Here is a 15,624-nt window from a genome sequence, read left to right as displayed (position 1 = left end):
TACAATACAATCGGCAAGATAGGATGGAGCTAGACCGTGTAGTATTTTATACGTAAGTAGTAAAACCTTAAAGTCACATCTTAAGTGCACAGGAAGCCAGTGCAGGTGAGCCAGTACAGGTGTAATGTGATCAAACTTTCTTGTTCTTGTCAAAAGTCTAGCAGCCACATTTTGTACCAACTGTAATCTTTTAATGCTAGACATGGGGAGACCCGAAAATAATACGTTACAGTAATCGAGATGAGACGTAACAAACGCATGGATAATGATCTCGGCGTCTTTAGTGGACAAAATGGAGCGAATTTTAGCGATATTACGGAGATGAAAGAAGGCCGTTTTAGTAACGCTTTTAATGTGTGACTCAAAGGAGAGAGTTGGGTAAAAGTAAAAAGCATCATGAAAATTTATACTGGCAACCTTTAGTAGTTATTTTCCTCTGGAGCGGGTCTGCCCAGCATGTCCCGATTCAATGAAAGATGTCTTTATTGTTCGGCTCTCGTGGAGAACCCAGATGTTGCTACCACTGAAGTGAAGTGCAACAATCTATAAGCACAGCTCGAGGACGGCTTACTTGGCAGACGCCCGTTAACACTGTCCGACATCATCAATGTCTGCTCTTAGAACAAAGCAAACAACGATATAGTGACTACAGACAAGCAGAGTCGGACACAAACTTATTAAATGGCACTAATCAGTAACAGTAGCCTGTTCACTCCAGGCAGAAAAGACCTTGAGTCATACCAGTTATGTTGTCAGCGCCAAGAGACATTTCACAATTGCTGGTCAGGATCAAGTAGACCCCTCATGGTGTGTTAATTAAACCTTGTGTAGAATGTTCCATGTGGCCTTGAGCATCATCAAGTAACCCCCATGGAGCCCACAAAACAAGTAATAAGTTGCCGTGCAGACCATTGCCAAGGCCTAGATCAGGGGTAGGGAACCTATGGCTCTAGAGCCAGATGTGGCTCTTTTGATGACTGCATCTGGCTCTCGGATAAATCTTAGCTGACATTGCTTAACACGATAATTATGAATAATTCCGCTAGAATTCACAGTGCTAAAAATAACGTTCAAAATATAAAACATTCTCATGCATTTAAATCCATCCATCCGTTTCCTACCGCACCTGTTCAAGAAGTCGCATTAATGGTAAGACGTATTTTATGCAAGGCAGACGGACTACTCGGGACATGGCATTTAGGTAAAAACATGACTTAATTTAAACTAAAAAAAAGATACAAACAAAAATCGCTCACAGCGGAGGCATAACTTGGGCTAAGGAAGAAAGCTAACGCATAAACAGACTATGAAAATAAATCAAACAAAACTTACTTGGCATGGCATGAAGCACGAAACTATGGCAAGGCATGAAACTAGTCAGCACAGAGCAAGAAAAGATCACATTGACGCCAGGGCGACTGACTGGCAAAGACGAGCTTAAATACTGCCTCTGATTAGTGCTCAGGAAGCAGGTGAGCGGGCATTTTGTCCACCAGAGACAGGTGGACAAAATGAGTAACCAAGGAAACCAGACAAGGGAGTGGAAAAAAACAGGAACTTAAAGAGTCCAAAGGACAAACAGCACATGGCCAAACAAAAACATGATCAACAGACGATTTGATTTATTATTGATTAGCTTCAGAATAACAATGTTATTAAAAAGAATAAGAGACTTATTATACTCAAAAAATGTTGGTCTTACCTAAAAATGCATGCATTTAGTTGTATTCATTGTTAAAAATATGATATGGGTCTCACGAAAATACATTTTGAAATATTTGGCTTTCATGGCTCTCTCAGCCAAAAAAGGTTCCCGACCCCTGGCCTACATCATGGATCAATTTTTTTTTTCCTCTTTGGAAAATAAAGTGTGACTTGATCAAGGGCCACTTTTAAGTAGTCCACATACATGGATAACTATTTGTGTCTGCATGGTTTAATTCCACAAGCCAGGGCTTTTAATCATGTTGTGCACATCTAAACAGAAGTGCTTTTAGCCTGGATTTGAATATCGCCAAATTTGAGGGCCGTTTCACATCTTCTGTAAGACTCCATCCATCCATCTTCTTCCGCTAATCCGAGGTCGGGTCGCGGGGGCAACAGCCTAAGCAGGCAAACCCAGACTTCACTCTCCCCAGCCACTTCGTCTAGCTCTTCCCGGGGGATCCCGAGGCGTTCCCAGGCCAGCCGGGAAACATAATCTTCCCAACGTGTCCTGGGTCTTCCCCGTGGCCTCCTACCGGTTGGACGTGCCCTAAACACCTCCCTAGGGAGGCGTTCGGGTGGCATCCTGACCAGATGCCCGAACCACCTCATCTGGCTCCTCTCCATGTGAAGGAGCAGCGGCTTTACTTTGAGTTCCTCCCGGATGGCAGAGCTTCTCACCCTATCTCTAAGGGAGAGCCCCGACACCCGGCGGAGGAAACTCATTTCGGCCGCTTGTACCCGTGATCTTGTCCTTTCGGGTAGAACCCAAAGTTCATGACCATAGGTGAGAATGGGAACGTAGATCGAACGGTAAATTGAGAGCTTTGCCTTCCGGCTCAGCTCCTTCTTCACCACAACGGATCGATACAGCGTCCGCATTACTGAAGACGCCGCACCGATCCGCCTGTCGATCTCACGATCCACTCTTCTGTAAGACTGTTCCAGAAATTAAAAAGGCATAAGACTGAAGTTTTAAATCCTGACATCCAACCGGTAAGAGGCCACGGGGAAGACCCAGGACACGTTGGGAAGACTATGTCTCCCGGCTGGCGTGGGAACGCCTCGGGATCCCCCGGGAAGAGCTAGACGAAGTGGCTGGGGAGAGGGAAATCTGGGCTTCCCTGCTTAGGCTGTTGCCCCCGCGACCCGACCTCAGATAAGTGGAAGAATGCATATTATTTTTAAGAATTTTTATGACTATTTACATCTTTATATTCCCAGAGGATGCCTTCACTCACTTGACCATCCCACAGAGTCGCATAACAGTCTCTAGTATGCAATAGGCCGGGATTATAACATCTAGTCCTGCACAACAGATGCGGGGATTTTTTTTTTTTAATGTCATTGCACTGATACATGTCACTTCATTTTGTTGTTTGCTACGATGACAAGGACAATAAAGGGACTCTACTCCATGTTGGGTCACTTCATCTTCGACATAATCAGTTCCACATGACATTGGTGAGACTTTGGCATGAGCGGTGAGGAAAGACACGCGATGCTAACAAAGAATGCTAATGACACTGCTTATTGTCGTAGTTGCAAATGTGGCTTCGGCCTTCCTAGGCCTCAGTTCTAACTAAGATGAAATACCCAGGATGTGACAAAGTGTTCCCAGGTGATTAATAAAGAGGATCCTCCATTGAACCGATGAATACTCTGATCTACAGTAGAACACACTCTAGGCAATATTGGCTGGAAAAAGTGTAAAGTTGACAGTATAAGTATTTTTTCATGATTAGTCATGCAAAAAATAAACCTCAGGCCCGCGAACAGGTTTTATCCGGCCCGCGGGATGAGTTTCCTTGTGAGTTCAAACCCCCGGCCGAGTCATACCGAAGACTATAAAAAAAAAATGGGACTCATTACCTCCCTGCTTGGCACTCAGCATCAAGGGTTGGAATTCAATCAATCAATCAATCAATGTTTATTTATATAGCCCCAAATCACAAATGTCTCAAAGGACTGCACAAATCATTACGACTACAACATCCTCGGAAGAACCCACAAAAGGGCAAGGAAAACTCACACCCAGTGGGCAGGGAGAATTCACATCCAGTGGGACGCCAGTGACAATGCTGACTATGAGAAACCTTGGAGAGGACCTCAGATGTGGGCAACCCCCCCCTTCTAGGGGACCGAAAGCAATGGATGTCGAGCGGGTCTAACATGATACTGTGAAAGTTCAATCCATAGTGGCTCCAAGACAGCAGTGAGAGTCCCGTCCACAGGAAACCATCTCAAGCGGATCAGCAGCGTAGAGATGTCCCCAACCGATACAGGCGAGCGGTCCATCCTGGGTCTCGACTCTGGACAGTCAGTACTTCATCCATGGTCATCGGACCGGACCCCCTCCACAAGGGAGGGGGGGACATAGGAGAAAGAAAAGAAGCGGCAGATCAACTGGTCTAAAAAGGAGGTCTATTTAAAGGCTAGAGTATACAGATGAGTTTTAAGATGAGAATTGGGGGTTAAATCACCATAAATGACTTTTTATTCAACTTTCTATTCATAGCTGTATGTAGAAGTGTCTGGTTGTATCTGCTGCTTTAATGTCTTTAATGTCCTCTGTGTTCTTTGATGTTTGATGTTGCCCTCTTACACACATGGAAGAGGGATGTGTTCTATGGCTATGAGTTGTTGTTGTTTTTTTCTTTTTTTTTTTTTCCCTTGGCCTCAGGCTGCACCCCCACTCCAGGGCCTAGGCTAAGACCGATTTTTTAATTTTATTTTAATCTTCTATTGCCTTGGATTGCCGTTAATATACCGTATTTCCTTGGATTACAGTTGGTACAAAATGCGGCTGCTAGACTTTTGACAAGAACAAGAAAGTTTGATCACATTACGCCTGTACTGGCTCACCTGCACTGGCTTCCTGTGCACTTAAGATGTGACTTTAAGGTTTTACTACTTACGTATAAAATACTACACGGTCTAGCTCCGGCCTATCTTGCCGATTGTATTGTACCATATGTCCCGGCAAGAAATCTGCGTTCAAAAGACTCCGGCTTATTAGTGATTCCTAGAGCCCAAAAAAAGTCTGCGGGCTATAGAGCATTTTCCTTTCGGGCTCCAGTACTCTGGAATGCCCTCCCGGTAACAGTTCGAGATGCTACCTCAGTAGAAGCATTAAAGTCTCACCTTAAAACTCATCTGTATACTCTAACCTTTAAATAGACCTCCTTTTTAGACCAGTTGATCTGCCGCTTCTTTTCTTTCTCCTATGTGGAGGGGGTCCGGTCCGATGACCATGGATGAAGTACTGGCTGTCCAGAGTCGAGACCCAGGATGGACCGCTCGTCGGGACCCAGGATGGACCGCTCGCCTGTATCGGTTGGGGACATCTCTACGCTGCTGATCCGCCTCCGCTTGAGATGGTTTCCTGTGGACGGGACTCTCGCTGCTGTCTTGGATCCGCTTGAACTGAACTCTCGCGGCTGTGTTGGAGCCACTATGGATTGAACTTTCACAGTATCATGTTAGACCCGCTCGACATCCATTGCTTTCGGTCCCCTAGAGGGGGGGGTTGCCCACATCTGAGGTCCTCTCCAAGGTTTCTCATAGTCAGCATTGTCACTGGCGTCCCACTGGATGTGAATTCTCCCTGCCCACTGGGTGTGAGTTTTCCTTGCCCTTTTGTGGGTTCTTCCGAGGATGTTGTAGTCGTAATGATTTGTGCAGTCCTTTGAGACATTTGTGATTTGGGGTTATATAAATAAACATTGATTGATTGATTGATATAGTATGCGCCTGCCTTAAATTACTGCCGGGTCAAACTCTCTTCCCAAAATAATTAGCGCATGCTTAGTATTACCGCCTGGTCGAACTCGTGACGTCACGAGTGACACTTCCCCTGTCATCGTTTTCAAAATGGAGGAGGTGGATTTCAATACCGGTCATTTGAAATCGCATAAAGGGAAGAAGGTTAAGAGCTATTCAGTAGGATTTAAGGTCCAAGTTTACATCACACTTAAATTTTTACTGCATGCCTTTGGTAAGCGCAGGAGTGAGGAGAGGTTTTAAATTAATTAGAGCCCCGGCGGCAATTCAAGGAAATATAGTACTAAAAATGATCCCACTTTTCAGAAATGTATTCAGGGCTATGGGGCGGAATAGCTCGGTTGGTAGAGTGGCCGTGCCAGCAACTTGAGGGTTCCAGGTTCGAGTCCCGCTTTCGCCAATCCTAGTCACTGCCGTTGTGTCCTTGGGCAAGACACTTTATCCACCTGCTCCCAGTGCCACCCATACTGGTTTAAATGTAACTTAGATATTGGGTTTCACTATGTAAAGTGCTTTGAGTCACTAGAGAAAAGCGCTATATAAATATAATTCACTTCACTCGAACTAAATGGTCGTGATAAACGAGGGACGACCGGGAAGTGGTTTGAATGACAAACTAGTGGCTAAATATTAAAACTTAGTAGTACGGTATTTCTATGGTTTGTATTATTAATACTGCATTAGCACACGAACATTTTAGTGATAAACCGCACCTTAAACCACACCAAGAGCTACTTCTTGGGTACTGATTAATGCGAAGGGCTACCAGTTTGATACACACTTAAATACATTGCCAGAAATAGACAATTTGCTCAATTTACCTTTAATAAATAAATCTATATATATATATATATATATATATATATATATATATATATATATATATATATATATATATATATATATATATATATATATATATAAAATGGGTATTTCTGTCTGTCATTCCGTCGTACATTTTTTTCCTTTTACGGAAGTTTTTTTGTAGAGAATAAATGATGAAAAAAAACACATAATTGAACGGTTTAAAAGAGAAAAAAAAAACGAAAAAAAACACAATCAAATTTTGAAACATGGTTTATTTTCAATTTTGACTCTTTAAAATTCAAAATTCTACCAAAAAGAGAAAAGAAAAACTAGCTAATTTGAATCTTTTTGAAAAAATTTAAAATAGAATTTATGGAACATCATTAGTAATTTTTCCTGATTAAGATTAATTTTAGAATTTTGATGACATGTTTTAAATAGGTTAAAATCCAATCTGCACTTTGTTAGAATATATAACAAATTGGATCAAGCTATATTTCTAACAAAGACAAGTCATTATTTATTCTATATTTTCCAGAACATTTTTTAAAGAAATTCAAATGACTTTGAAGTAAGATTTAAATTTGATTCTATATATTGTCTAGATTTGCCAGAATATATTTTCAGAATTTTAATCATAATACGTTTAAAGAAATATTTCACAAATATTCTTCGTCGGAAAAAACAGAAGCCAAAATGAAGAATTAAATTAAAATGTATTTATTATTATTTACAATAATAAAAAAAATGACTTGAACATTGATTTAAATTGTCAGGAAAAAAGAGGAAGGAATTTAAAAGGTAAAAAGGTGTTTAAAAATCCTAAAATAATTTTTAAGGGGTGTGTGAATGTGAGTGTGAATGTTGTCTGTCTATCTGTGTTGGCCCTGCGATGAGGTGGCGACTTGTCCAGGGTGTACCCCGCCTTCCGCCCGACTGTAACTGAGATAGGCGCCAGCGCCCCCCGCGACCCCGAAAGGGAATAAGCGGTAGAAAATGGATGGATGGATGGATGGATTTTTTTCTCTAAAATTGTCTTTCTGAAGCAAAGTATAGAAATAAATCAATTTATTTAAACAAGTGAAGACCAAGTCTTTAAAATATTTTCTTGGATTTTCAAATTCCATTTGAGTTTTGTCTCTCTTAGAATTAAAAATGCCAAGCAAAGCGACACCAGCTTGCTAGTAAAAAAAAAAAATAAATAAAAAAAAAAATAGAGGCAGCTCACTGGTAAGTGCTGCTATTTGAGCTATTTTTAGAACAGGCCAGCGGGCGACTCATCTGGTCCTTGGTGACCCCTGATCTAAGTTGATAAATGACCGTTTGGCTCCCGGTTAGACTTCAAAAAGGTTGGTTTGACATGTCGACAGTGTGGTCTGCTGTTTGTTAACAAAAACACATCCATCAAAAGATGCTTTCAAAAAACAATTCAAAGCATAATATTTTTGGTTTGTTTGTTTTCAATTTCAAAAAAACTATTTTTCAAAATCCTCGCAAACACGGAGAAGTATTTCCAAAGGGATCAGAAGTTTGAAAAAAATGACGACTTTGATCCCTGGTGTGTATACTAATAATGCAGGCATTGCATGTTTTTTTGTTGTTGTTTTTTTGTTTTTTAAACAGTGTTTGTGTGAGCAAGCAGTCATTTCCAGGAAGTATACTCAAAACAGAACAGGCTTTTTTAATAAAGTCGCAGGGGTGCACTTCCTGGAATGTCTATTGTTTATTATATAAGACTTACAGTAAGAGCAAACACCAAACTAGGAAACACCCCTCATTGAATGTGTGTGATTATATTGTGGCTTTTAATATGCATTTGTATAAATGGTTACATATTGAATTAGACCACCCCAAAATTGTATTTAATTTAAAAATGTACAGTATTTAAATGAGCAGTACATTTAAAAAACAACATTTTTTTTAAGTGTCTTATTGGTTTAATGCAGGGGTGTCAAATTAATTCGATTCCCAAATAGTGAAATCATGGCATGATATCTTAAAAATAAAGACAACTTCAGTGTTGCGATCCGTGACTCGGATCTTCGCATATTATTGTTTATTTTTCCATCTTTGTTCTTATTCTTATCCTCAGCCTTCCCGGTAAGGTTTATTCAGGTGTACTGGAGAGGAGGCTACGCCGGATAGTCGAACCTCGGATTCAGGAGGAACAGTGTGGTTTTCGTCCTGGTCGGGGAACTGTGGACCAGCTCTATACTCTCGGCAGGGTTCTTGAGGGTGCATGGGAGTTTGCCCAACCAGTCTACATGTGCTTTGTGGACTTGGAGAAGGCATTCGACCGTGTCCCTCGGGAAGTCCTGTGGGGAGTGCTCAGAGAGTATGGGGTATCGGACTGTCTGATTGTGGCGGTCCGCTCCCTGTATGATCAGTGCCAGAGCTTGGTCCACATTGCCGGCAGTAAGTCGAACACATTTCCAGTGAGGGTTGGACTCCGCCAAGGCTGCCCTTTGTCACCGATTCTGTTCATAACTTTTATGGACAGAATTTCTAGGCGCAGTCAAGGCGTTGAGGGGTTCCGGTTTGGTGGCCGCAGGATTAGGTCTCTGCTTTTTGCAGATGATGTGGTCCTGATGGCTTCATCTGACCGGGATCTTCAGCTCTCACTGGATCGGTTCGCAGCCGAGGGTGAAGCGACCGGAATGAGAATCAGCACCTCCAAGTCCGAGTCCATGGTTCTCGCCCGGAAAAGGGTAGAATGCCATCTCCGGGTTGGGGAGGAGACCCTGCCCCAAGTGGAGGAGTTCAAGTACCTAGAAGTCTTGTTCACGAGTGGGGGAAGAGTGGATCGTGAGATCGACAGGCGGATCGGTGCGGCGTCTTCAGTAATGCGGACGTTGTACCGATCCGTTGTGGTGAAGAAGGAGCTGAGCCAGAAGGCAAAGCTCTCAATATACCGCTCGATCTACGTTCCCATCCTCACCTATGGTCATGAGCTTTGGGTCATGACCGAAAGGATAAGATCACGGGTACAAGCGGCCGAAATGAGTTTCCTCCGCCGTGTGGCGGGTCTCTCCCTTAGAGATAGGGTGAGAAGCTCTGCCATCCGGGAGGAACTCAAAGTAAAGCCGCTGCTCCTCCACATCGAGAGGAGCCAGATGAGGTGGTTCGGGCATCTGGTCAGGATGCCACCCGAACGCCTCACTAGGGAGGTGTTTAGGGCACGTCCAACCGGTAGGAGGCCAAGGGGAAGACCCAGGACACGTTGGGAAGACTATGTCTCCTGGCTGGCTTGGGAACGCCTCGGGATCCCCCGGGAAGAGCTAGACGAAGTGGCTGGAGAGAGGGAAGTCTGGGTTTCCCTGCTTAGGCTGTTGCCCCCGCGACCCGACCTCGGATAAGCGGAAGAGGATGGATGGATGTTCTTATTCTCCGTTTGATCCGTTTATTTCCCGTTTCGTCCATCACCATGGTTACTTATTAGTTTCAGCTGTTACTCCCGGTTCCTGCACACCTGTTCTCTGTTAATCACCTTCCCTTTATAAGCCTTCCTTTCATTCTTCTGCCTGGGACTCTAATTTGCTTTCACGCAACGAGTAACGCCTGCACTCTGTCACGTATGTACATTCTCGCTAGCTTTTCACACTAAGCCATTTGTTCATTCCAGCTCTCATGCTGTATGTTTTCTTTTACTCTATGTGCCTACGTGCCAGTTTTAGTTCTCATTGTTGTATATCCTAGCTTTTATGCTAGCGTCTTTGGTTTGCCTTTTCACTAGCACCAGTGTTTTGTTTCATAGATCCTTTTCGTTAAATAAATTGTTCATATCTTACCTCTGCTGTGTTCACTTGTTGACGCATCCACGAGGGAATCAAACCCGGCACCACGATGCCAAACAGACGTAACATTCAGGTTGTTTTTTTTAATTTTTTTTACATTGGCCAAAAAAAGAAACAAGCACATCATGAAAAGGTAAAAATCACCAATAATCCTCTGGACAAAACTCTTCAAATGATGTTGAAAATGCTGAGGATGTGACGTTTGGCTGGCATCGTGGTGAAAAGTTGTACTCTCGTGGGTGCAGCTATGGATGGGACACAGCGTGAGGGTAAGGATAATGATTTATTGATATTACAAAACAAGCTACGAACAAAAAAACACTTGCCCAAGGCACTAAAGACAAATCAAACAGAACTAGCGTGGAAGCTAAAATGAACAGAAAGCGCTAGTACGTAAACTAGGGACAAGTAAACATACAAAATAGCATGGAAGCTAATAGGGTGAAAAAAGATAGTTACCACAATGCAGAGGTGGGTAGAGTAGCCAGAAATTGTACTCAAGTAAGAGTCCTGTTACTTTAGAGTAGTCACCCAAATATTTACTTGAGTAAAAGTAAAAAATATGTTGTGAAAAATCTACTCAAGTACTGAGTAACTGATAAGCAACCTGTTTATTTATTGATTACGGCAACAAGTAATGCACAAAAACATAAAAATAGCAATGAGCAAATTTAGAGCCAGGAATATCTCTTAAGCAACTAAAAAAATAATATATATTAAATAATAATACATTAAAATAAAAAATAAAAATAAGGCACATTGAGCTACAATAACTTAGTAGCACCATAGGCTTAGTAGGCATTCATTGATTGATTGAAACTTTTATTAGTAGATTGCACAGTACAGTACATATTCTGTACAATTGACCACTAAATGGTAACACCCCAATAAGTTTTTCAACGTTAATCAATTACTTAATTAATGACCAAGTCGAGGTGATCTACCTCATATATACATATACATACACAGTGTATGTATATGTATATACATATACATACACACATATCATATATATATATATATATATATATATATATATATATATATATATACACATACATCTATATAGACAGTATATAATTTATATGAATTTATTTTGCTGTTTTTGTTGACATGTTAAAGGTGTTTTAATGAATATACATGCATGTTTAACATAGAGATTCCTATCTTTCATGAAGACAAGAATATAAGTTGGTGTATTACCTGATTCTGATGACTTGCATTGATTGGAATCAGACGTCCACGTTTTCAAATGGAGGAGAAAAAAAGTTCCTCCTTTCTGTCCAATAGCACATGAAAGTCGTTGGTTTTTGGCATCTTATTTGTCCAGCTTCCATATTCGTTTTTATACACTTTACAAGAAATACATTGGCGGCAAACTCCGTAGCTTGCTAGTTTGTTTGCGCTGGCTTTCGGAGACTCTTATTTTGTTAGCGCAGGCGCGATGGAGCGGCGCTTTTATTGTGAAGACAGGAACTGGGCGATCAGCCTTTAGGCTTTTGACGGGAAGTACGGTTGAAATAAAAAGTGTCTTTTTTCCTTTACACTTTTGATTGATTGAAACTTTTATTAGTAGATTGCACAGTACAGTACATATTCCGTACAATTGACCACTAAATGCTAACACCCCAATAAGTTTTTCAACTTGTTTAAGTCGGGTTGAACGTGAGACGGTCACGTGACCACTTGGCTCCGTTTGATTGGTCCAACGTCACCAGTGACTGCATTTGATTGGTGAAACGCAGGCATGCGCGGACCCTACTTTGAATGCGTGTCTGACAAAACCAAAACAAACATTAACAGATCGATTAAAAAAAAAAGTAGCGAGTAACGAGCTGAATGTGGATAAATGGAGCGGAGTAAAAGTAGCGTTTCTTCTCTATAAATATACTCAAGTAAAAGTAAAAGTATGTTGCATAAAAACTACTCTTAGAAGTACAATTTATCCCAAAAGTTACTCAAGTAGATGTAACGGAGTAAATGTAGCGCGTTACTACCCACCTCTGCCACAATGCGGAAAGAGCGATGTCACTACAGTCCGAGAACGAATGTCAAACAAGGGCGGTCTTAAATAAGGAGATAATTCATCGAATCAGGTGCGTGACGACAAACAAGACATAGGTGACACTAAATGAGTAACCATGACAACAGAAACCAAACAGGAAATGCCACCGGGAAGCAAATACGTCGAATACAACACAGGATGGTAACAAAACCAGAATATGACATGGTCCAAGACGTGGACCATGACAGAGGAAATTGGTGCAGTTTCAAAAACACAATGAGCTTGGACTTGGTCTCAGTGTATTTACCAAGCCACAGTCTTTCTGGTATTGAACAAAAACACAACATGTAAAGTGTTCTAGGTAGGGCTGGGCGATATGGCCTTTTATTAATATCTCGATATTTTTAAGTCATGTCACGATACACGATATATATCTCGATATTTAGCCTTAGCCTTGAATGAACACTTGATGCATATAATCACAGCAGTATGATGATTCTGTGTGTCTACATTAAAACATTCTTCTTCATACTGCATTAATAGATGCTCATTTTAAACTTTCATGCAGAGAGGGAAACCACAATTAAGTCAATTTACCAAAACTGTATTTATTAAACAGTGGCACAAACATTCATGTCATTTCCAAAACAGAAAGTGCAAGACTGTCAGAGACATTTTAAAACAAGCTATCAGTGCATGATGTCACTAAGATGACATATCAAAACAACACAAAATTAAAGGGCACTTTTTGTACAGAACTCCACTACAAAAGTTTAAAACAAATAAAGTGCACTTTTGTGCATGATGTCACACAAGATATTTCAATAAGTGTCAAATAGAACTGAACTCTCGCGGCTGTGTTGGAGCCACTATGGATTGAACTTTCACAGTATCATGTTAGACCCACTCGACATCCATTGCTTTCGGTCCCCTAGAGGGGGGGGGTTGCCCACATCTGAGGTCCTCTCCAAGGTTTCTCATAGTCAGCATTGTCACTGGCGTCCCACTGGATGTGAATTCCCCCTGCCCACTGGGTGTGAGTTTTCCTTGCCCTTTTGTGGATTCTTCCGAGGATGTCGTAGTCGTAATGATTTGTGCAGTCCTTTGAGACATTAGTGATTTGGGGCTATATAAATAAACATTCATTGATTGATTGACTAAAGCACACAATTAGGGGCCGGGATGTTGGAGCCTATTTATATTATTTATTTATGAATTGTTTTGACAATCTAATTAAATAATGCCAATGACATTGTTGATTATTTATTGGATGTATTAGATGAATTATGATTGATTGACTGATTGTTTTCTTCCTGGTGAGCCACTCCCTCCTCCTATAATTAAGAGGACAGCACAACTGGGCACTGCCTTTGTCTGTCTATCATATTGAAGGAGTGAGGAGTGATATTATTTGTCTACCACTAAATAAGTTATTTTGTATTATATAGAAAGTCAACCACGGTGAATATTTTTTGTTTGTGAAAATAAATTAACATTTTGAAACTGGAAGTATCTTCCGCGAGTGCTTATTAGGAATTTAGTGCGTCATAAAACCTCCTCCTCAAGGCTACCCTACAAACTTTATTTCTATTTTTTCGAAACCTTTTCGGAACGACAGAGTGGCCGTAACACCTACTTCTAGGTATCAAATTAACCTTAAAAAAAACTAAACTAACCTCCTTCGTCACATCCACATATCAGTCCAGTGCTAACTCAACAAACAGTAAAGAGGTAAAAACTTTTTCAAAAGGGTTAAGTTCACTTTTCTCGTGTTTAACAGACTTTTGGGGGGAACAAAGGTGCCACACGACGATATGTTGGAAGCAGAAGACATAAAGCGGCAGGTTTTAGGTGTCTTGTGGGTCGAGGAGGAGGAGCCGCAGTCCTCCTTTACTGTGTACCCCTTGCTTATTAACCATGTGCTTGCCTAACAGAATTGCTATTGTGACATCCAGTGGACACATTTAGAACAGCAGTTTCTTGCATTAAAAAATGTTGCCTCTTTTTTATATTCAGCAAAGGCTGAATGTTTGACACCCCTGGTTTAATGCAAACTACTGCAGGTGAATAATCTGTGCAAATAAATAACATGTAAAGTGTAACTGTACAACTTGTAATGTTTATTTCGATTGTATTTTTTTTTACAATCCAAAATGTGATTTTTGTTAACCCCCCAGACAAAGTGGTTTAGCATTCTCTGCGGCAAATTAGTTTGAACGTTTAAAGCTGGGGTCAGGAACCTTTTTGGCTGAGAGAGCCATGAAAGCCAAATATTTAAAAATGTATTTCCGTAAGAGCCATATATTATTTAATAACACTGAAAACAACTAAACGCGTGCATTTTTAAGTAAAACCAACATTTCTAGAGTAATAGGTCTCTTATTCTTTGTAATAGCATTGTTATTCTGAAGCTAACTGTGGTGGGGGCGTGGCCTGTGGGCCTGCAGCAAACTTGGGTGTCCCAGGACCGGCCTCGAAATCAGCGACAGGCGCGTCGATGCCCCACCTGGGCCTTGTTATCTAATCACCTGTCGCTCTGTTATAAGCAGCAGCCAGGAGGAGAGACGGGGTGGAGGCTGGAGCCAGAGCGCGAGCCAGAGAAAAAAATACAATTGCTGGAAAGCAACTGAGAGACTTGTTGAAAAATAAAACAATAATATAACCCTGAAAAGGGCTCTCATGTCGGTGCTTGGAGGTCTGAAGAACCCCCAGGAGGACAAGCCCAACCAACACTAACCAATAATAAATAAATTACTTCTTACGTTTAGCGCAAATTCTTGAACATAAAAAAGAATGAGAATGTTTTATATTTTGAACGTTATTTTTAACACTGTGATTACAAGTGGAATTATTCATTACTTATCGTGTTAAGCAATGTCAGCTTAGATTTATCCGAGAGCCAGAGGCAGTCATCAAAAGAGCCACATCTGGCTCTAGAGCCATAGGTTCCCTACCCCTGGTTTAAAGGATTACAGAAAGAATAAACCACCTTTGCTGTAACGTAAAGTTCCAAAAACAAGCGGCGTGAAACAAGGCATAGTTCCTCACCTGCTTAGAAGTGGTTGAAAACAGAGGAAACGGTCCTGCTGGGCTGGGCTGGCCTGCAACAATCTGTCAAACAGAGGAAGAAAAACAGAGACTCAGACTTGTTCCTCGGATTGGCATTTGTGCTCGTTAAAAAAAGGGTTGCAGAAAAGCAATGATGTCACATGTGGATAAAATTAGATGGTAAGGAAATTCACTGGCAGTAATAATGGAAGAAAACAAGAGGAAATTTAAGTAAGTACACATTGTCAATGATGATTTAATGCATTATAGTTTTGGCCGCTTTTATATCACACACTTATTTGAGCTGGTGAGTCAAAACAGTCTTTTACATAAATCCGGGGATTAAAGCAAAAAAAACAACATGGCTTTTCATGGCCTACTAACTTCCTAGTAATAAACCACATACTAATAACCAATTAAGCAATTCATTCCTGTCATTAATGCATAATACACAGTAGCTGTACCTTACCAATAAAGACTCAA

The 15,624-nt window shown here is 41.1% G+C and overlaps 1 long non-coding RNA gene across 1 annotated transcript in view; it reads right to left on the bottom strand.

Moving 5' to 3' along the window:
- Positions 1-15,624, bottom strand: part of LOC133563854 (uncharacterized) — a 178,897-nt gene that overhangs the window by 84,659 nt on the left and 78,614 nt on the right. The window contains exon 2 of the long non-coding RNA XR_009809139.1: positions 15,142-15,204. This is a non-coding gene — a long non-coding RNA (uncharacterized LOC133563854). The remainder of the gene's footprint in view (positions 1-15,141; positions 15,205-15,624) is intronic.

This window comes from Nerophis ophidion, linkage group LG12 (genome assembly GCF_033978795.1).
Source record: "Nerophis ophidion isolate RoL-2023_Sa linkage group LG12, RoL_Noph_v1.0, whole genome shotgun sequence".
In the NCBI taxonomy this organism is placed as follows: Eukaryota; Metazoa; Chordata; class Actinopteri; order Syngnathiformes; family Syngnathidae; genus Nerophis; species Nerophis ophidion.
The sequence above is the reverse complement of the archived record's forward strand: the minus strand, read 5'-3'. Positions and strand labels throughout refer to the sequence as shown.